The sequence below is a fragment of the Falco peregrinus genome, chromosome 5 (genome assembly GCF_023634155.1).
Source record: "Falco peregrinus isolate bFalPer1 chromosome 5, bFalPer1.pri, whole genome shotgun sequence".
Classification (NCBI taxonomy): domain Eukaryota; kingdom Metazoa; phylum Chordata; class Aves; order Falconiformes; family Falconidae; genus Falco; species Falco peregrinus.
Genome location: NC_073725.1, coordinates 11403525 through 11426188, shown reverse-complemented (window position 1 = coordinate 11426188; position 22664 = coordinate 11403525). Strand labels below are relative to the sequence as shown.

Here is a 22664-nt window from a genome sequence, read left to right as displayed (position 1 = left end):
AAATTTCACCAGATTTAGTCAGCAAGCTGTAATGGCATGTGGCAAAACTATGATACCCACCAAACACTTACAGAATTGTTAATCAGTAGCAAGATACAACAGAACATGCTTTCTGAAAACTACCCAAATTTCCCAAACAGCATTTGGATAGCTTCCCTTTTTGAACAGGGACTTCATGCTTCACATTCAACCCATGCACACCATTTTCTCCTTCCTCCCTAAACGCCGAACATTTTTCTTACATTTACTTCTTCTGAGATTCAGTAGTGACAGTTTCTTCCTTACACTCCTACATATATTTTGCACAAGCTGTTAAACAGAATTAGTCCACACTCCTCTTTCCTATCAGTCACCACTGGCCAAAATTCTTTCCACAGAACCTGGTACACAAGAATCCAGCTGACTTCACAGTTGCAAAAGCTCAACAGCAGCCAGACCACTAAATAAACCAGAGAAGGGCACTGTTTGTAAGTGATTCTCAACCACACAGTTGGATGGAAGGCTGTTTTTCCTGTGCTCTGAAGGAACCTAATAAACTGACCTTAGAGAAATCTCAGTTCTCAGCCTCACCATCCAGCTTCTAACCTGTGCAAACATGGCTCGGTGGCCAGGCTGAAGAAAGGTGTTGTGGACTATGGTCATGCAGACCCTCCAAATGGCCACAAGAAGTGTTTATGAGGTGAAAAAAAGGTCCCACGTGGCTAGCAGGGCGGGGGTATGAACACAGCATTTGCAAGACAGGTTGAGCATGCCCAGTGTAAACTCTTTATGCTGCCTTTAACTACCCTGAGGGCATCACTTATAAGCAGGTAACAACAAAAATATTGCCTGGTATCACTTGGTTGTTGCACTCTGCACAATACAATAATCCAGGTTTGCTCAAAAGGACACCAGCAGCAAGAGTGCTGGCTTAAACCTTTACCTACATAAAGAAAGCAATTATATATTTACCCTGAGTATAAAGGTACTCTTCAAATCCCATTAAAAGTCTTCCCTGCGATTGCCTGTTACCATTCAAAGCTAGCAGATAAAAACTCGGAAAATCAACAAGTTAGAATTACCTAGAGAAATTAAACCTTGTGGTCTTCACAGACCCAGCAAAGCAGAAAGATCAATGTCAGCAAATTCACCCCAACCCTGACCCCCCAAAAAGGCAAAATTACACCCTGATAATTCTTTTAGTTGCATTTCACGAATATATTTTTTAGTAGTGAACAGGAACAACTAGTATTAAGGTAACAATCTAAACTCAATGCTCTATTTTCTTAAAAATTAAATAAAAATATCCAAAGAGATAGCAGGGGAAAAAAAAAAAAAAAGTAGCACTGGAAAACTGACAGATTCTGGGAGATGAAATAATTCAAGTTTGAATGTCCTTCCTTCACCATGTGTTAGGACCACATGGCACAAGAAGAAAAATCAACATGTGCAGTATCTGAAACCCGTGTCACAGAACAGAAAAAACTGGTGGGTAATAAAGAATTAGCCTATTATGCAAGTGCTGATTTCTGCATATGTTTAAATCAGGAGGCACACTAACCCCTCCTGCGGAGCTTTCTGCCAAGTACAGGATCCATGGAGAAAATAGCTTAATCCCCCAGTAATGACACACTGTGAGGAGCCTGTCCGGGACGCACTTAATGCTGTCCTCCATGCTGCGGGTACGCCTCCAGGAACAGTCTCCCTCCACCACCCACCTTTTCATGTTCTCCATATCCTGCCCTGCAGAGGCAGGCATTCACACCTACGGGATGCTGCTAAGTCATGCGGGGACATGGCACGCAGGAAGCTGCTCTTGTACAGAAAACTCCTGCAAATACAGTGGACATCCCACTAGGACTTCTTTCTTTACATGGATTCCTACAGGATATGAGATGGATGTCTCTGGTGATTTTGCTACACCTTGTTCCTGCATGGAAGCAGCACTCCGCTTCTGCACACCCTGACTTTTCTCATGCATGCTAGAAAGGGGCAGAGGGCATCTTCCTACATCCTTTGCATATACTGTGAGGCCCAGAGGTGTAATAAAACAGATAAACGATTTTTTAAAAAATTGTTTAGTTACAGCAAACCTTTGTTCTTTTTCCTCTCTCTCTCTTTTTTTTTTTTTTTTAATAGATTTTTCTGTGGAATTGCTATTTACCACACCGAATGCTGTAAACATTTCTTGTTAGCTTGCTCCCAAAGCGCATCTAAGAATGGGGTAAGATCATGTGCAGCTATCCAGTGAAGCACAGGAATGAGTCATCAGTCGCAAGCTGAACAACAGATGGAATCATAGATTAAGACCAAGGTAAACTCAATAATGAACGAAACGCCAGTATCTAAATTACACCTCTGGACAAAGCAGTCTCGGATGGCAATTCATGAACATACTTACTTAGCCTAGCATTAAAAAGCATACATGAAATCCAGTGTTCCACTTAAGAGTAAAACTCCATGGAAATCAAGTGAGGGAAAATCTCCCTGAAAAAAGTTTGGAACAGCTGAAGGAATTCAGTTACACTAGCGTACACCTCTGTAACTAACTCGGTTAAGTCTTGTGTCCTGTCTTCTTACAGGTTGGCATAAATATTATGGATTAGGAAAATGTCACTTAAATAAACTAAGTAATTCAATTAATTTACAGTGAACTCTGTTAAGTTTTACTCCTACTAAGATGAGTACAATTTTCCTCACAGAAGAAAAAAAAAAAAAGACAGTAGTGCAAATGCTCTCTCATTTTATATTCAAGTGGTTTCTACTTTGACTACACAAAGGCAGGAGTCTCTCATAAAATGAGAACACTTCCCACCAACCACACTGACAAAAAAGGCTCAAATTCTGTGTGCAGTTTTGCTGGTCTAAATGCAAATAATCTAGGTAATAAGTTTAGATTTCTACCAAAGCAACTGAAAGCAAAACATGTCCCCAGAGATCCACAGACTGATTAGTGATGATAAGCTGAGATTGCACAGCCCCAGCTGCTCAATATGACACAAAGAAAGAGGTGGGCAGGTTCAGAGAAAGCTGCACATACTGGTTTCACTCCTATTCACAATTTACCCCTACTATTTCACTCACCCACTCTCTTTTCACCAAAGCATGAAATGCCAGCTGCTTAGATTTAAGCTGTTCAATATTCAGCTACTGCCATCACAAATTACTATATAAATTAACAAAATGCTAGCCCAATGTATTTTCAGATGCTTCCCTCTCCTCCTGAACTTTCTGCCCTGTCACCACCACCCACCCAGCCCTGTCACCACCACCTAACCAGCCACAGCACCTGCACCGAGTTATGACCGCAGCTCCTGCTCCATCCCTGCCCCGAGGCAGCACGCCCTTCGCTGAGGACCGCTGTGGGTACAGTACACATCGGGGTACTTTTCACCCAAACCTTTACCTGCACCTACAGCTCACTGAGCATTGCATCCCACCAATTACCCCTTTAGCTGCCGCATGCTACAGAGACCACGTCTGCCACTCTCCTGGGAGCCCCATCCACAGCCAGTGCACGGTTGCCCGAGCTGGCTTAGCCCCCTCCGTGAGAAATGGAAAAGAGAGTGGGAAGAAGGATAGCCTGGACATAGGGCCTTCAGCTCGGCTCTGCAGGGAACTTCCCCACCCAGTGACTCTGCTGGCTCAGATGCGAGACTCACAGGTTTAATTTTGGTGGGTCTCCTCCTACTAACACTTTATTTTAGCCCAGACATGCTGCACCACACTGTGCGTTGGCTGCGCCAGTCCCGGCAGGGTGAACACGCTCACAAGTGTATGGCTCAGAAAGGTGAGGACCTCACCAAGAAAAGTAACACCACAGACATATTAAGAGGACAAGTTCTCAGAATGGGGTGGTAGAGGATGATAGGACATTTAAGGACTTCTGACATATACCTGCCTGTCCCAAAGAGGGAATACTACTAAATTTTTGTACTGATACCTCCAAACCTATGCTTCAACAGCTTCACAGGAAGGTACTTTTGAAGGCTATAAAGATTACTTCAACTTCCCTTCTTCTCCATCCTGAACCTGCTTCTTCACTTACTGATTTTTTTTAAGGTAGCTCAGCTTCCATCTCTGTTTCATGGCTTGTAATTAATTCATTTTTCATTTTAAGTATTTACAGCTTGGGAGCAGAAAAAGCAAAAGGGTAGGTGATGAGCAGAAGGAACAAAAACTGGCTGTGCAGGATACCCCCTCCAGGAGCTGGACCACCTCACCCACAGGCAGGATGGAAAGCAGCTTGGGGATGTCTCCTTCCTGGTCACGAAAACACGAGAGGCTCTGAAAGATTGCTTTCCCACCAGATCGCAGCTGTATCGCGCCTACCAGGCAGTGACCCAGAGCACCCCTGCCACACACACACAATTAAATTCTGTCAAGCCACTACTGACCGCCCCTAGCGCGCCGCACATGGCATGCCTTAATTTAGCATTAGCTAAATACCAATAGCCCCTGGAGAGACTTGGATTTAATTCTACTCCGAAAACATGTTCACTGTACTAGAAGCAAAGAAGCAGCAGTTGTTAATAATAATTATTAATTGCCAGGTCTTTGAACATTTTCATACCTATACCGAATGTCTTGGAAAGGATAGCTCTTTTTGCTGAACAGGAATGCCAAACCCAATATTTGTCTGAAAAGGAAGATCATTTCAGACAGCAGATGTTAACTCTACATTCCCCTTCGAAACTATTCAGATTCTGGAAGCAGAAGAAACAAGAATTCAGTATGTAAAACTGCAGCTCAAATATTTTCAGCAGCCCAGCAAAATCCTCTTGCACACATTCTTGCCAGTTAAAAACCAGATCTGCTGTGAGGCACAGCATGTACCTCATGGCAACAGTGGAAATTTATGGTTCTGCTGTCTGGGAAGTCAGTGCTATGTAAAAGGATATGACTGGCTTTACAGGTCAAGGTAAAATCTATCACACTGAAACAGACTGAAAATGGAAAACAGATCTCGCAGCCTAAACACACAGAGCTATTAAGAAGGGGTTGAGAGGTAGGACACATCACTGCTGATTTATACAGTTTAAATAGCACAGTCAATGCCTTTCTTCTCCATTTGACAACTTCTCTTTTTGCTTTACGTTTTCCTTGCCTTTCAGCCCTTTGGAAACCTCACTCACAAGGGAGAAGATGTCACATTTTCCCTGGAATGAAATTGGCTTATGACACATTGTATAATTCCAAAAATACATAATGCATTAATTTGACACACTCCTGTCGTCAGGACCTTAATTTCTAATATCTTCTTTTCCAGATACAATTTAAAAATTTCTCTGCCTCAGTCATCTAATTTGTATCATTTTAAGAGGGAGAGTTTCTTTCCACTCACCCCAAGGTCCTTCGCATGGGAAATTCCCAAACCTCCAGGGGAAGGTCTGCTTGAGTGTTTTCTTCAATGTACCATGTTCTCATCCTAGCAAGTGGCTACTAGGGAGCTGCTTTTTTCAGCCAAAGCTTTGTATTTTAGTTCCTATGTTTTCTTGAACAATTTCCTCCCTGTTTTCCTGTGCATCAGTTTTTTCTCCCAACTCTTGTGTTCCCATTCACTCTTTCCTTTCACCTTGGTTTTGCTCTCTGGACCTGCGAGTCCCTCTTCTTCCTCACCACCAGACTACCGTGTATGCTACAAGTTCTCTCAAATTTTGCGGACTACAGCAATGATTTCTGTGCAACACTCTACAAGTCTAGGAGTGCTGTCTGGCGCTTGTTCAGGTAGAACCCTAAAACTTAAGTGGGGCATTTTCTGTAAAATCGATGTGCTTCTGCTATATAAACTTTATGTGCTCCTACCTTCTCTAGAATTATAGCTGCTTCTCTTTCGATGTAAAAAGGCAGGCACAGAGAGAGATAAGGTATCTGGATATACTGAAATGTTTTATAATGTCATCTGGTGGACAATTAACGGCAGTCTGTGAGTTGGAGAACTGTTAAGAGATCCACCCGCTCACAGGTTTCTGACATTTCTGGTGTATTTTAGGAGTTATACAGCATCTCAGATAAACTGCCATTTCACCCTCACAACAGGCATCACCTGGTTAAATATTACTTACACCTTGCAGAATGCAGAAGAATTATTGGCAGAGCCAGTATTAAAATGCAACAGACGTTTTTTTACTGTTTCCCATAATACTGAGCCACCTCTGCAGTGACCTAAGATGAGGGGACAGCTGACTAGGAGGGGATGGAGACACAGCACTGTCAATGCCACCACAGGCAGCATTGTCACAATCTGACCCAGCATGTCTGTCTTTCCCTTATCTCCCTCATCATACATCTTTTTCTCACCCTTCAACTCCAATTGTATGTACACACAAATCAGATGACCTGGTGCTATGTTTTTTCACAGAATGTCCAAATGTCTTATTCCCTGGTTTCCGAAATTGATGGTACATAGAATAACGGCAGCAGACCCCAAAAACAAGAAATTCACCCCAAACAGTAAACTGATGCTGCTGACATCAATCTTGCCTCTCTAGATCAGTCCTAAATTAAAATACCAGAAGGAAAAGATGCTTTGCAGAGAAGGAAAATAAAAAGGTATTTTTCATAGCCTTCAATACACAGCCATTTGCACTTGTGAAAGACAATTACAAAACATTATTCCAACTCTGCACCACCAAAACAAAACAGCAAATGCAATGTACCAGCACACTCCCTTTGCACTTGATCTCTGTGATTCTGCAGAGATGTCAAGAAAAACACAAACCAATATTCATAATTGTAAAGATTACCTTTCTGTGTCCTCTCCCACTGGTTTTTGTTCAATCTCCTCATGGTCTCACCATCAAAAACCAGAGCACCATTCACTGTCATGAAGCTGCACATCCTGGACATAAAGGGATATGAAAGCTCTCCTTTTTGGACCAAATCCCTTGGATGGGAACATTGCCCAAGTGAAAGCAACCTGGCTGAGCCATTTAAGAGGTTAGGAGGCAGGGAATCACATTGCAATCTTAATATTTCTGGTTGTAAGTTCAGGAAGGAGAAAGCCAAGGCAAGTGCTGGTAGCTGCAGAGCACCTGAGCTGCTCCATGGCACTGCACACATGGGCCAAGGCTGATCTTTTCCTTCCCACATGCCTGGGCAAGCAGCCCAGCTAAATGCACACAGCACTAGAATGGAGACTCGGCTCTGAATGTGCCCTTTATACCATATACATTGTCCAACTCTACCAAAAATACCCCCCAATTCTGCCCAGCACCAAAATTGCATGGTGCTGAAGGGCCACTGCCAAACTGGAGAAAATAACCCTGACTTGGGCCAGTAGCTCAAAAAGAAACAGAGGAGGAAAGACCATAAGATGCATCTTCATAGGGTCAGGCATATTCTTTTGTCAGTAGCTCCTGTTTTTCTGCTAAATTTGCATAATCCTTTGCACAACAAGGTATGTTTGACATATAATTTAAATTTTTTTTTTTTTTTTAAAAGAAAGATAAATCTTTTTGCACCTATGAAGGCTAAAAAACTTGGGATTATAGATTTTACCCCAGCCTACTTCATTATGCACCTCACGTGCAAATTTATTACAGAAAAAAATGTTACCTAATTAAATTTATTGTGCTTTGATATTTTTTTGTTAACTTATTTAATTAAAAACTTCTTAATTGTTGATTTATGTAATTTATTATGGCACGGCCATTGTTAATGAAGCTCACAAAAGGCTCTATTGGATAAATTCATGCAAAGGAGATGAAGCACTGCAGAATGAGGGATTATGTTCTTAGACTTACGAGGCAAAAAAGCCTGAAATAAATGCAAGTTGTGAGTGTTTGGAGCAGAGGGTGCATTCATTGTAATTATTTCAGACTGCATGCTGATTGCAAAAGATTAACATAAATAGAAGTTGTTATTGCAGATGCTTCTATTCTTGCTAGGAAATCCCTTGAATATAAGGAAGCACAGAATAAAAAATGCAAAGACGCTGTACTACAGCATGGTAACTTTAGTTCTGTTCTTTTTTCTGTTCTGGACACACCACAAGAAACATAAATAAAGCTGTTCATCTTCAGGCCTTGAAGGAAAAACACCATGCCTCTCTGGTAACACAACAAAACATCCAGATGTAACCTCACGGCTCAGCAGTAAGCATTTTGGCACATTCCCTCCTCCCTCCCAGAAGCGTGCACGTAGACTGCAGGGCATTAGGTTACCCTCCAGAGCTTACGCAGCCTGCAGCTACAACCATAGTCAGTACAATAAAATCCATAGTAATTATCAGGTTTTAAAATCTTTGCTCCTCCATTCACAACAGCAAACTGAGCACATAACTAATTAACATGTAATTTTGGTATTTCCGACTCCCTTTCTACACAAAGCAATGGCAAAATTTCCAATTCGGTCTTGAAAAAAATAACCAAAACTTTTCCTTTTGAAAATTTTCCACAAAATAGAAGTAAGTAAAAGCGACCAACGACAGTACTGGAGGTGCATATAATACAACTCATCGTATCTTCTGCTTCACTTCCTCACTTCTCATTATTTGCTCTCTTGTCTCAGCAGGATCACAATGTGCAGAAACCAGGAAGAAAAGTAACGGGCTCAGAGCAGGACAGTTTGCCTCAATCTCCGATCTGCTGCAACACTTGTTTAAAGAAGAATACTGCTACTTAAGCTCTTCAGTTATTTGTGGACCAGCTGTATGAAGTATCCTCCACACTCATAGATTGGTATGAGTCAATGATGCTGCAGTCAGTACAGTATCTGCCGATAGGCTAAACATTATTTCCTATGGTTGGCACTGAATGTGAAACAAAAAGGTCATACGGGCCTTTCCATACAGTGACATACATCTCCACGTGCACTATGTTTTGCAGCCAGAAATGGCAGGGCAGTCAGCTACACCTCCATGGACCAGATCCCAGAGCTTCACCCCACTGCCTGGAGACTGAGGGGATGCCAGCACCTTCCCCATACATTCCTCAGCCCCGTGCCTGCTCCATATTGGATAGTGCCAGGAACGTGTTAGACCTAAACACAGTTTTCTTCACCTGGAAAGGACAATGTCCTCTGCTGCCTGGGGCTCGCTGTGCCACATGGCCAGTGCCCACCAACGGACTCTGGGCACCTCCTGCTGCCCAGCCCTGCCAGCAGATGGGCCTGGTTCCTTCCCAAAAGAGATCAGGCCACAGAGGAGGACGGTCACATCGTGACCAGAGGTTTGAACGCTGCCAGGAACTAGGAGCCCACAGAGCACGTCTGTGCTTGCAGCACAGACACTGCTGCGGTGACTAGTTAAGACAGTTTTAACAGCAGACTCCACCGACAGCACAGCACATTTTGTACTCCAAATCTGTCCCTCTATTTCAACGTTATGAAACAGTATCATCAACTGCGGTTCAGGTATGGCTGGAAAAGAAAACGTACTAGCGCAAAAACAACAGCCCTGTCTAACATTTACAGAGTGACTTTCAGCAGAGCAGATCTCACGGGATTCCTTAAGTCTTTCCAAGCCAATTGTATAATGCCACAGGTTTTCACAAGTGCAGCTAAGGGCAGAGTTGTGCGCTCTGTATATATGATTTCTTCTATTCACTGCCAGCTGCAAGGGGTCAAACGCTGACAGAGCACAGGAGCAATTCTACATAACAACGTCGCAGAGGAAGGAAAGCACGGTCTGTGGCAGTGGCAGAGGGAATTCACTGCAAGCACAACACAACCGCTGGTTTCAAGGTTTCCCTTGAAAAAGAGGGAACAAGCAAGAAGTAAGATAGAAATGCCCTTTCCCCAGCACAGCACAGTAGGGCTGCAACACAAATTTTACCATACTTGCAAGAGGGAGCGGGGGATTTATAGGTACAATTATAAATTCTGCAAATCCTTTCCAAATGACTGTCCTTGAAGGACTGAAGCAAGATCCCAATCTCCCTGAACTAACTATGTAACAGAGCTCAGCAGGAATGAAATGCATTGTATGACTGTCACTTCTATCATTTTAAGCAGAATCTTGTTTTAGTAGCCTGTCAGATGACAAGGGTAGATATTAATTCAATAGATAATACTGAAGTCCCAGAAATAGTTATTTCAAGTATTTCTATAATGCAAGTTAGGAACAATGCTTCACTTCCCATTTGGACATACACAGTGTTCAAATCAGTATGAATAACATCCATTTTTAAGGTGTTTTCATTATGATTTTGCATAAGTCTATCATAAACTGAGACAGTATGTGCATTATGGACGTAAATCTACTGTGGCTTATACACACCTTAATCAAAGCACCTCCAGTGAGCTCAGATTTATGCAGGTTTACCTCAAGTCTTTATATGTGAGTGAATCTCAAGTAAAAAACAAAAACCAAAAACCCCCACCAGATCCACAATACTGGTGTTCCCAAAACAAACAGCAACCTAATCGCTAATGGAGACACCTCTGTACAACTCTGGTCTCAGGTCTGAACCTACACACATTCCTGTGGCTCCTTCTCCTCCTAAGAATCCAGCTCCATCCCCAGAAGACCCATCTGTCAGCTTCAGGCACCTGCACTGAAAGTCTTTCGCTGTCCTGCTCCGTGTAACCCTCAGCCCACGCAAAGTGTTCAGCTGGTATGTGGGTAGAGTCCTCTGTAGCCGACACCTCTAAGAGAGGGGGAAAACATGTTTCAAAAAGCAGCAGCAATGAAAAGGGAAGAAAGCAAGATAAAAAGAAAACAGTAAAAAGTTTAGGAACTGTAAACATTCTAATTACTATCCAGATATTTGCCAGGAAAATTACACAGTTTACTTTTTATTAACTTGCTACGCTGCTATGCTATAGTGAAACATTTCTCCATCTTTGATTGGGAAATGAAGATGTGCTGTACTTGTTTAAGCCTCTTGAAGACTTTTCTGGTCTGTCACCTGAGAACACCTTACCTTCTTATCTAGAATGACCATTTTCCCCTGAGAAAGGAAAAACCTATCCACTTCCCATTTCAGACCTCCTAAGCTGACTCACATCTTCTGAAACTCTTTTTCTTTGTTGTGCCAACATCTCTAATGGACTTTGTTCTTTAAACATCACTTCGCTTCAGATAAAAATTAGAACAAGGTTTTAAGAGTTCTGGGGAAGGGGGGAAAAAAAAAAGGAAATGGCTGGGAAGTTAGAGATTTTAAATGCACATTGCAAAATGTCACATGAGACTCCCCCACGGCTGAGAAGATTGAAACCTCACCTACCCACCCTCTCCTAAACGATGTCACTCACTAACGCAAAAGAACTGAGCACTTCTTCCCGGTAAGGTTTTGGACAAAACCTCCTGAAGCCCTGAACCACAACCTTGAAGGTCTCCTGCAAACCATGGCAATTACAAACAACCTCGGGTCACACTGACAATATTCATGTTAAAAACTCAAATGGTGGTATTTTTGTGCACAGTAAGCGTAACTAAGTTTGGCAGCAGCAGGTACTGAAAACATATCATCATTCCTCTTACACCTTGGACCAGCCACACATCCTACAAAGGAACTCTTTCGCAGAGGGGCTCAGCTCTTGAACAGCCTTTTAAGATGATGACTTCTGAGGGAAGCCCATTACCACTGACAGCTGTGAGCCCTTCACACAGACACCCAAAGACAGAGCTCCCGTCTGAGATGCTTCCCTGGATGGATTAGGAAGGAGCACCAAGAATTTGCCTTCATACCAGTGTCTGTGTCTCAGCCCTGACAAATCCCTGTGCCCTGTGCACATGCAAAATGCCCGTTTTCTCTGCAAAATGCCCCCACCAGGGCTGCCAAGTAATTTAGCGAGGGTACGCTGTAGCATAAGCAGGATGTTTTATCTTTTACCGCTCACCAGAGGTACAAATGTTACAGCAAATGTTTCAGCATGTCCTGGTCTTTCCGCCCCTCATCTCTGCGGATGAGCCTTCTTCCACAAGTGTTTTATCTGGTACCTCCCTGCCAGTTCCCTACAGACAGCACTTCCCTCCCATGCTGCCCCCGAGCCCAACGAATGCAAGCCCGAACTGAGGAACACCAACCTGTCACACCTGGTGAATTTACAGAGGCTGGTGCGCTTGTTTGGTTCTTTTGGGGTGGATTTTTTTTTTCTGGGTGGGTGAGGAAATCAATTTCCCCCTTCAAATCAACCCAGGGTCAAACCTCCCAATGAAAAGCCAAAGGCTTTCACCAACAAGGGGAACTGCAACGCAGCATAGGGATGCCAGGTGAACTCCGCAATGTCCCACAGAGCCCCTGAAGTAAAGAGGTGTGCCCTAGAGCCATGCGCTGGCGGGGCGCAGGTGCACCGTGCGGCACGAGGCTCCCGGGCAGCCTGCAGACCCCCGTTCCCCTCCGAGCACTGCCATCGAGGCGCCAGCACCGCCGCTGCCACCGGGCAGCAGGGACCTGACCGCCAGCCCCGGCCTTGCTCTGCTCCTCAAGGCAGTCACTGCAGAGCAATGCTCTCCTTCCCACACCTGAGGAACGCAGCGTTCCTCCCTCGTCTGGAAAAGCACAGGCTATGGCACAGGAAGCAGGTTTCAAAAGATTTACATAGATGGGCTTCCCCCCGCCCCATTCTGGTGTGAAAATGAAGAAAAGATAATATAATTACACTTATTTATATACTGAATTTGTTTTGGAAGTGAAGACACAAGAGCACTTGCTTTTAATTTCCTTTTTCCAGGTTCATTCTTCATTTACTAAGAACTATAAAAATTCTTTTGGAAAAGTAATATATTCAAGACTAATAAAATTCAAGTGCAAAATATTTTCAGAGGCAGCTTAGGTACAATTATTAAGCTGTCAAATAAAATCATCTAGTCTAAGTTATACTGGAGAAAGGACAAAGTTTATAGCTAATTTCTTAGACCGTAAGGGAACTGTTCCCAGGAGCAACCCTCCTATCCAAGGTGCTGCCAGGTAACTCCAAGAACAGTCAGGTGTATGGGCGAGAACAGCGAACCTGAGTACAGTGTCAATGCTGGCCAGCAGTCCACCGCTCACCAATCTTCCATTTTCACTACCACACTCCCCACCTCTATAGCTAGCCTACCTCTACTCACATCAAGTGACCACAGGCAGCTCGGTATCTGTAATCAAAAGCAAACATGCTTTTTTTTTTTTTTTTTTTTCTAGATGGCAATGGTGAACTGCACTGCCCTGATAGCTGATCCTTGGAAATTAAACCTTTCTCTGTCAGCTGTGGTATTTAAGTCACCAAAGAGGTACCCTGACAGTGACCTTTACCTGCAACTGACTGATTCAAAATGAAGAAACAGTGACATCAGAAGGGCTGAGACCAAATGTTTTCAGAGCTCCATTAGCTCCTGATCACATGTGCAGTCACAAAAATGTGATCACTTTTAAAACATATTTTTTTATATACATATTTATATATATAATAAGGTATATTTATTAAACAGTCTTCTTAACCCCTTGCCTTAACTATTTTTAGAAGAAAGGTAATAATAATATTATTTTTAAAAAAATAAATTGAGGTAATTATGGATGCATGGGAAATGGAGAAAGCTACTTGGAGTAGCCAAGTGAATGGAAGAACACACGTGGTCAGAGTCAGCCCCCGGCTCCGCCCTGCTTTGCATCGATGCAGCTCCGTTCTGCAGCCCTGACAGCACTGTGGCCTCCCTTTGTAGAAGCCCAAGCAACTACTCGGGATTCAAAAGCTGCACTCCACAGCTTCTAGAACCAGAATCTAAAACGAGCAGTTTTAGCCCACGATTAAAATTGCTTCATTAAACTAAAACAACCACCAAGGCACAGTAACTCCAGTCAACAAGACTACTTTTGGGGAGCCCACAGAAAACCAGAGCTTACCTGCTCTGCAACTCCACAGCAAAAGGAAAAAAATAAAGGACCTGTGCAACCTGCAGCATCCTCATTCACCTCATGTTTTTCTAATGATCTCCCAGCTAACTCCAACATCCATAAACTTTTTAAAGCAATTTACTCATCACCAAAGCATTGCTTGCCGAGTTGTGCATGCCACAGTGAAAAAAACCAAGATGTCAGTGCATGAAGCCGACGCTGCATGGAGAGAGCTTCTCTCAGGGAAGGCCAGGTTCTTCTGTGGTGAAGGGACAGAGCCTGTAAAGTACGTTTGTGGTGCGGTGATACAGCTGCACAGAAAGTCCAGATTAGAATGGTATTTTTATATAAACTAATCTTGACATTAATGCAAAATATATTTTATTGGATCCGACCTGCGGTCTGATTTCATATCAAGACAGATCCCCAGCACAACAGCTTTTTGTAATGTAAAATATAAACACGCATCTGTGAGCCAAAATCAGTGGCAAAGGTGTAATAGCAAACATCCCTATGGCGAGCTTGTAAGAAACAGCCATCCTCAGACAACAAAGACTGAATGCGAGAGGGTACATCAATTATTGCTGCACAAAGCAGATCAAAAGAACAGCACACAGCTGATACGTTCATAGTTGTTCATGCAGCATGAAAATGAGAAGGGCTGAGATGATATTAGACAATACAACAGCATGCAGTCAATTTTTAACAGATTCATGCAAATTATTCTTTTTTTTCCTCAAACCAAGGGAAGTTGCAATGCTACTGACACTGCACAGTTGACTGTTGATCTTCAATGTGTTAAAAAAAAATCTGTTATAATTAAGGAATTGCTTGGCCTCTGTCCATTTTGTTCCACACTGCTGCCTCACACTTGTTTAAAGAACTGAGAAAATTTGTTGAAAATGTGGCAGATAGCGGGAAAAAAAAAATGTTAGGCTTGACTGGTTCAAATTAGGCGGTATTTGTACAGATGGAGCACCTGCCGTGACTGGCAAGAAGAACAGTCATGTCGCTTTGCAAGAAAAGTTTTTGGATCGAAAGTTATTGAAATACCATTTGTATCCATCAGGAATTTTATCTGAGCCAGAGATTTAGGTTTCTTACATGTCTAAATCCTGTCATCTCCTACTCCAACAAAATAACTATGCATGAGAACTGCCAATAAGCATACCATGTAATTGATGAAAATGATGAGCAGAATACATATACAGTGTCTTCTGTCAAAGGGCAAAAACCGTGACAGCTTCTGGAAACAGAATGACCAATACATTTTCTTAACAAAAACTATTAACCCTTCAATGACAACAGTCTGCCTAAACCCAAGAATGGGATCAGAAATCTGGTCTGTAGGGACATGACATCTCAGATTTCCAGCCTCAATACGCGCTTACAGGGAAAGGATTACCCATTTACTGCATGCTGTCACCCATGTGCTGCTTTTAAGTTGAAGCTGATATGTTCTTACTCTATTTGAATGGGTGTGCTTCAGTTATTTGCTGCGTGCGAGAAGTGACAAGTGAAGTTCTAAGAAATACTGTGATCCCATGTTTTCGGAGTTGCTTCGCTCTATGTTTGAAGATCCTAGAAAACAACAATTTCCCATTCCTATCCCACTCTATAATGTGATGTAGACCATTTTATTTGAAACAGTTTGGAATCTCTCCACTTTAAAAAAAGAGGAGATATCCTTGCAGCAACAGAGTGAAGATCGATACTCTTATCTACAGAACATGTCCAGGCACACCCACGGAACCACAAAATCCAAAAATGAGTACTTGAAAGCAGTTCCCATCTGATATGCGCCTTCCCTTTTAGTGCCTGTGAAGACTGGGACCGACACATATTCACGAGCAGTAATACTCTATTACAAATTTTGTTAAAAATAGACTGTTCAAAAGTCACCAATTCTCATCTCAATGGCTTGGTGTCAATAAAGCTGAAAAGAAGGGCAGAAAGGATGTTCAGAAATACTGTCAGACTACTTAAAGGATGCAGTGGCAGTTGTACTATTAACTTCATTTCAGGAGAAAAGAACCAAGGGTAATTCTCTCTTTCAACAATAATAACAATAAATTATGTTTAATAATAAATAGGAATCAACATACATTTTAAAGATCATTTACAGTACATCCAGGGGAAAAAACCCAACCCAAACCCAAAAGCCAGACTGCTGTAAAGACTGACCCCTGGATTTCCTGATTCCCAGCCTTGTGAACGCTCTTCTGCCTTTGAGTATTTCCATTCTTCCGGAACTCCTACATTTGCACATATTGATTCATTACTTTAGTTCTGGGCAAATACCAGTTTTGCCTAGATGGAGGAAAGTATAACAGAAATCACCATTTCAAAATAAAACTTCAGATTAAACAAACCATTACAGAATCTGTTTTTAGAAATACATGAGAAGGTTTTTGGTGTTTATTTGGGTTTTTTTTAAGGTAAGAGTGCGTTGAAAACAATACACAAATCCTGCCACATGAAGAATTAAAAATAATTTAAATGGAAGTCTAAATAGATAGTGTGAATTTTCATTACCCAACAGAAATAAGAATGGGTAAAAAAGTCAAGAATTAAAACTTATTTTGGTTTTATAGTTCATAAGCTGAAGTTTCATCAGTAAGATAAATAACCACCGTTGCTTGCTTAACCACATATGACCTAGCAAGCAACTTCACATGTTTTTGTTGTAGCTCGTCTTCTAAGTGGAAGAAGTACTTGACTTTGTTTTTAAAGGAGGAGGAGTACTTGCAGGAACACAACACTGTACACCCAGTGCTTTTATTTCTTTTTAATTATAATGCCTTTTCAATAGCAAACAGCATAGATTCATCTGAATGTTCACCAAAGGCTTCACCCTTTGGCTGCAAATTATTCACATGCACATAAGTATGTATGCTTTGTAAGTATTACAAAAATACTTTGCATGAAGCAAATTCTGCCAAAGCAATACACATCTGTAATCTAGGTGAGGGTAAACAACCCCCACATGCTTTTCACCTGTCCCTCTAACTCCCAGTACAAGCGCAGTAAATACTCAAGTTGTTCTAGCACTCTAATGAAATGCTGAATACTTACGAATTTTACATACAAAATACCTTTAGTTACTACAGTCGCAAAAGTATGAAAACCAGTTTTGATAAACTGCAAAAAAATACTCCTTTTAAAATCAATGGTATTATTTGTTGGAGGAAAAGTTAACTTTCACTGCAACTTTGACAGAAGGGAAAATGATAATGCCATTAAAACTAACACCATCCGCAAAGTATATCTCTTAAGACGGCTTACCACTAAGGCATGCCACCTTTAAAAACACATGCCCTATTAAATGAGGTTGTGCACCCAAAGGATGAAGCAGGAACATGTAACGACCCCTCAGGAAAACACCCTGCATCAGGCTTCCACAATTTGAGTAGAATACAGGTTGTTATGTAAACACTGCAATATATGGATTTATACTGATAATATTTTCCAATTGAAAACTCCATGGAAATTTTAAATCCATCCCCTGCCCCTCTGATCCCTCCCTGTTCACCTTCTACTTTCTTTATGCATTGTTTCCCTTCCCTAACTTTTTTTTTATTGTTTGTCTCTCCTTTTACTGTCACTTTATAACCAGACTTCTCATTTGTTGTTCCTTAAATAATTAAACAGTCTCCATTTGCTTTCCTGCTTACAAGCCAGAGTAGCATCCTATTTATGTGCTATCAGTCACTTCTACCACCTTTCACTTTCTCCTGTTGCCGTATCTTTATAGTACTATCTGGCAGGCAGAGATCAACTTTTTTCCTCTTCTCAAAGGGTAAGTCGGCAGCTTTATGAAACTGCTAGTAATGTAGGACAAAACACACACTAGATAGCTGAACTGACCCTGAAAAGTAGAGGTAAACCTTAATCAAATACATCAAGATCTGTAGTGGCAATTTTCATCTCTGTTTATGTAAAAAATCCCATTACCCAGTTCTATGTATCTCTGAAAAGGCTTCTACCAGCCCTGTTTACTTTGTTACCTCCTTTCTGTCAGTGGAGTGGAGATACAAAAAGCCAAGTTCAATCCCTCAGCAACGCTTCTAGTCCCACTCAAATCAACAAAAACATCTTCTCTCAAGTCCCGGGGCACAGCAGGGAGCCGAGCCAGAGGGCTACGGTGCAACCCCACCGACCCCTTCATCCTTTGGGAAGTCAAAGTACCCAGTTCAGCCACTATCTTGCTCCTTGCTGTCCTTCACTTTTCCCCTACTCCGAAGGCATCTGTCCTTCCTCATCTGTTCCCATTTCCCTCTTTCTCTTTTTTTCACCCCTATAAAAGTTCATACCTTCTCCAGAGAGACACCTCATTTTAATTCAGCTCCCATCACCTTTTCCTTGCTGATGGAAAGCAGAACTCTGGAGGTACGCTGATCCTTATGGTAAAAGGCTTTTCCCGCATCCACTGGTGAAATCAGTGCAGAAAGAAGCTAATTAGACAAAAATAAAAACCTGCTTGCTGAAGGAACTCAATAGATCATTTAAATATCCAGGGGGAGAGGAATAAAAGTTACTTGCTTGTTCGGTAGCAGTAAGCATTGTGTTTGTTCTTCAAACTAGGTCTCAATGTAAAACCAGCCAGCGCCGGCCACAAATGCCGCTTAGCCTACAGGGGTAAGCAATGCAAGCCATCAATGGCAAGTACGGACACAGACACCAATTACCCACAGAAATCTTCATGAAGCAGGAGCACACATCTTTAACCATTGTGAAATACAGAGATCCTCCTCCACAGTGGGTTTGGCAACTGTTTATCTAAAACGTGAGCTCAGACGAAGCAGTGAGTAAAATCAATACCACATCACACTGCTTTTTCTCTGGGATGCACCCACAAGTCCGTTGCACATCCAGACTAACAAACTGCACCAGAACGATGGAAGCACAGAAACTTCTTTATTATAAGAGCTGAATTAAAACTAGAAGCACAGATTTACATTCACCAGAACAACTCTAAATTTGATGCTACTTCACCCACTGCACATTGGATTTAAGAGTAGAAGGCACATCTATTTAAAAATACTTATTGAATACGCTGAGAAGTTTCTGAATCCTTATTGCTTGTAGTTTCTGTAGACATACTGACGTTTGATTCATACCGGCACTGAAGTGCTCTACCAAAGCTGCACTTTCTGGAAGTTACTTTTAGTAAATAAAATAATATTTAAAACAGCTTAGCCAAACAAGCCAAGGTAAATGCTACATATTCCATGAACTCAAATAATTTATCCTTGGCTCACAATAATATAATTTTGAAATAAGGTTCTGTTTAGCATTATTACAAGTTTCTAAATTTCATAGCTCCATAAGAATTTTCTCTAAATTTACAAACAATTTTTACTGCATGAAGTAGAATTGTAAAGATTATTTTACTAGCCACAGAACACTAATTTAAGCTGCATTCTTACATGAGGCCTGATCCAAAGACCACGCATGCAGATGACAAGGACAGTAGCTACATATAAATCCTCTAAGTCATCACAAACGCAATATTCTACTCCAAGAAAAAGTACCGTCCTTAGTCCATCTTCTTATTAACTGAAACGGTAACAAGTATTTCTATACCTATTCCTGCTTGCTTAAATTATTCATGTCATTAAAAAAGTTTAAAATCTTCCTGCCAGTGAACCATGTATCCCTTGCGTTACCCTCATAAATATTCCTAGCGAAGAGACAGGAAATATCCTTAAAAGCAAGATTCAGAAGTACCGTATTATTTAACTGAATATCTAAAGGTGTGTTTGCAATGAAGCAATAGATTTTCTCTGGGTTTAGACACCCAAATTAGCACTTCTGAGTAAGGCTGAATTTTATAAATTTCAGTTCTACTGCTTGGAGGTTATTTCTTGAGCTGATGTATGCGTTTGCTCTGAAGTTACTCTAATGCAGCTTCAGTGTGAGCAGGAGGAGCTTCCTAACTCCCAAAAGATTCGAAATACGGACCCCGTAAAGCACATGGAAGAGACAAATCACAAATGTCTTTAAATTAAGCCTTGCTGTAAGTGTATCTGTGGCAAAGCTCTCATCAACTTTATTAGCACAGGACCGGATCCAGAGCGTGAACTTATATGCTTATTAAATTATATTTCTTTTTCAATTAATCTCTCATTTGAGGCAAACCACGCTGATTCTTGACAGTTGCAGGTATAACCCTCCTTCTCATTTACTGAGGCCCTGATCTCCTTCAACTCATCCTAAGGCAATGGAAAACTACAGTTGCCCACAGCAGTTCATCTTAGCTGGACTGAACTAACTCAGCGCAAATTTTACAGCAGACCTCCGGGAAGGCAAGATCAGGGCTCAGAGCTCCTGTCAGCAATAGCTGAAAAACTGGAAGAGATCTGGACTTAAACCCAAGTTCTTCTCCTACTGACATCAAAAACCTCTCAGTACCGCCAATGGGCACATCCCCACATAGTGCCGTACAGTGGAATTATCTCACAACGGGCCCAATCCTGCTATCTTGAGTCGTCAGAACGTTACCTGCAGGAGTAATCCCACAGAAACCCATGGCAACTCGCACCAGTAAGTGCTGCAGAATCAGCTAAGCAATCACACTTATGACAAATTCCAAACAATTTTACCATTTCAAAACTAGAAAATCTGACTCTGAACATAGTGAAGGTCTGACAAATCAGTTCATTCTACAGCTTAAATACTTTCTTCCTCTCTAAATCAAAATAGAAGCCCATTGCGTGCCTGTCCTTTTTAATTAAATTACTAAGAATAATATCAACGGGTAAGTCATACAAACACTGTGGTGGTCTGTATCCAAGCCTTCAAGCTACTGCTTTCAGCAGGGCGTGATGCACACCTCGCAATTTAAATGTACAAATTATTAGACAGATTGACACAAGAAGAAATTGTTGCCAGTTATTTTTCAGCATTCAGGTAAGGCTATCCAGTTTTTGCCTTGAAAAGTACTCATCTTCCTTTCCTTGCCAAAAACCTTATTTTTAAAAATAATTACAATAATCTCAAAAGCATTAGCTTGTTTTGTCATTTTCAGAGATATACATATATGTAAATATCTCCGGGCTGACGCCTTTGAAAGGAGTACTAAATGCCGTTTGCCTGGCTTTCATTCTGACTCTTTAAGTAGTTTGTTTATTCATGTTTTTCAAGTTATTTGGTTGGTTTTATTCTGTATTCACACCGTTTCTGCTGTCCAGGGACATTCCGAGAGACTGGGTGATAAGCTGCCGCCTGAATCACTTTGCGATTTCCTAAGAGATACTCTGAAATCTCCTGAATTTTGAAGGCAGAAGCCAAGAAGGAGAAAAAAACAAAATCCCGCTGGCACATCAGAGACATTTCCCAAATTTTTGGAGAGGGAAATTCTGGAGGTGCAGATGGCCGGGAAGGCGAGAGAAGAGCCTGCGGTTTCTGCGCACACAGAGCACCCGGTACCCGCGCACTGCGAGCGACCGCCGCATCCCCCCGCGGGCGCTACGGTGGCGGCCGTGCTCTGCCCGGGGCCCCGCCGGTCCCCGCCGAGCGCCAGCGCCGCCCCCACGGTCCCGCCCGGCTCCGGACCGGGCAGCGGGGCGGCCCGAGGCGGTGCAGCTCACCTGGGCGCAGCGGGCGCCGCCGCTGCCATTTGTTGCTCGCGTTCGGAGCGAGCTGCCCTCTCCTCCCCATGGCAGCCACCGCCGCCCGCTCCGCAGCAGCTGGTCCCTGGTAGGTGTCAACGTGGAAAAATCCCACCGCAACGCACGCGGCGCCTTCCCACCGCTGCCGCCTCCGCGCCCCGGCCGCCGCCCGCACCATCAGCGCGACCCCCGGCAGCCCGCCCCGCACACGGCCGGGGGCGCCGCCGCCGGGCAGACAGGGGCGGATGGGGGTGCGCTTTCCTTCCCCCCTCGTTTTCTGATGCCGCCCCGGTACGGGATCAGGGGCGCGAGTCCCAAATCCCTCGTTTGCTCCCAAGCGAGGGGGTGGCAGCCCCCCCCCCCCCGTAGCCTCTGCCTCTTGATTCCCTCCCCACCCCGCCGCTGCCTCGGCGCAGCCCCGACCCCGTCACCCCCCAGCACTCACGGGGCGCCGGCGGCTTCGGAGCACGGCGCGGGGGAGGGGAGGGGGTACCCCGGCTGGCCCTCGCCCATCAGTGCTGGGCCAGGTGGCACGGCACGGCACGGCACGGCACGGCACGGCGGTAGCGGCAGCGCTGCCCACCTCCCTCCCTCCCTCCCTCCCTCCGTCCCCGTCGAGTTTCCTCCCGGCGCTCCCGGCCCCCCAACTCACATCGCGGAGCGGCGCTTTCCCGCAAAACTTCGCGGCGTGTCGCCGCTGGGGCTCGGCGCGGCTCGGCTCGGCTCGGCCCGCGCCCCAGCGGCGCAACAGGCGGCGCAGCCTCACCTGGCGCGGGGCCGCCGCGCCATGGGAGCGCCGGGCGGAGCCTGCCGGCGGCGGGGCCCGGGCGCAGCCACCGCCCGCCAGCGCTGCTGCCTGCGCCGGGCGCGGGCCGGGCGGCTGTGCCTGCCGCGCCGCGCTGCCTCCTGCCCCTGCGCTGCGGCTGCGGGCGGGCGGGGAGGAGGGAGCGGGGCGGGGAGCAGGGGAGGAGGAGACTTCCCTCCCGCTCCCGCGGCACGGCGGGGAGGCGCCCCCCGCGAGCGGCGATGCCGCCCGTGCCTCCCCGGGAGCGGTGTCGGCTCCGCGCCCCCAGCCCCGGGGCAGAGTCGGGGCCGCCCCGGCCGCGGCTGGTGCCGCGCAGCGCCCGTCAGTGCCCGCGGGGAGCCCCGTCCCTGCCCGCGGCGCGGCGCTGCCCGGCGGCTGCCGGCTGCCCCCGCGGCGCACGGAGCGGGGCGATGGCTTCGCCGATCGGGATGAGAGGCGCTCCCCGCCCGCCCGGCCGCCCGCAGTACTTGATTTGGCGAACTTGCTGCTGCAGGGGTTTTGCTGCAG

The 22664-nt window shown here is 44.2% G+C and overlaps 1 protein-coding gene across 3 annotated transcripts in view; it reads right to left on the bottom strand.

The window, feature by feature from the left end:
* The window catches only part of LRRC3B (leucine rich repeat containing 3B), a 47814-nt gene extending 25514 nt beyond the window's left edge, over positions 1–22300 (bottom strand). Inside the window, exon 1 of one of the 3 annotated variants that reach the window (XM_055806853.1) lies at positions 22005–22300. The gene's annotated coding sequence lies outside the window, so the exon portion shown is untranslated. Of the gene's footprint in view, positions 1–21331; positions 21475–22004 lie in introns of those variants that run through there. The other 2 variants (XM_055806854.1, XM_055806855.1) reach the window with 2 other exon arrangements.
* Between the last annotated feature and the right edge of the window lie 364 nt (positions 22301–22664).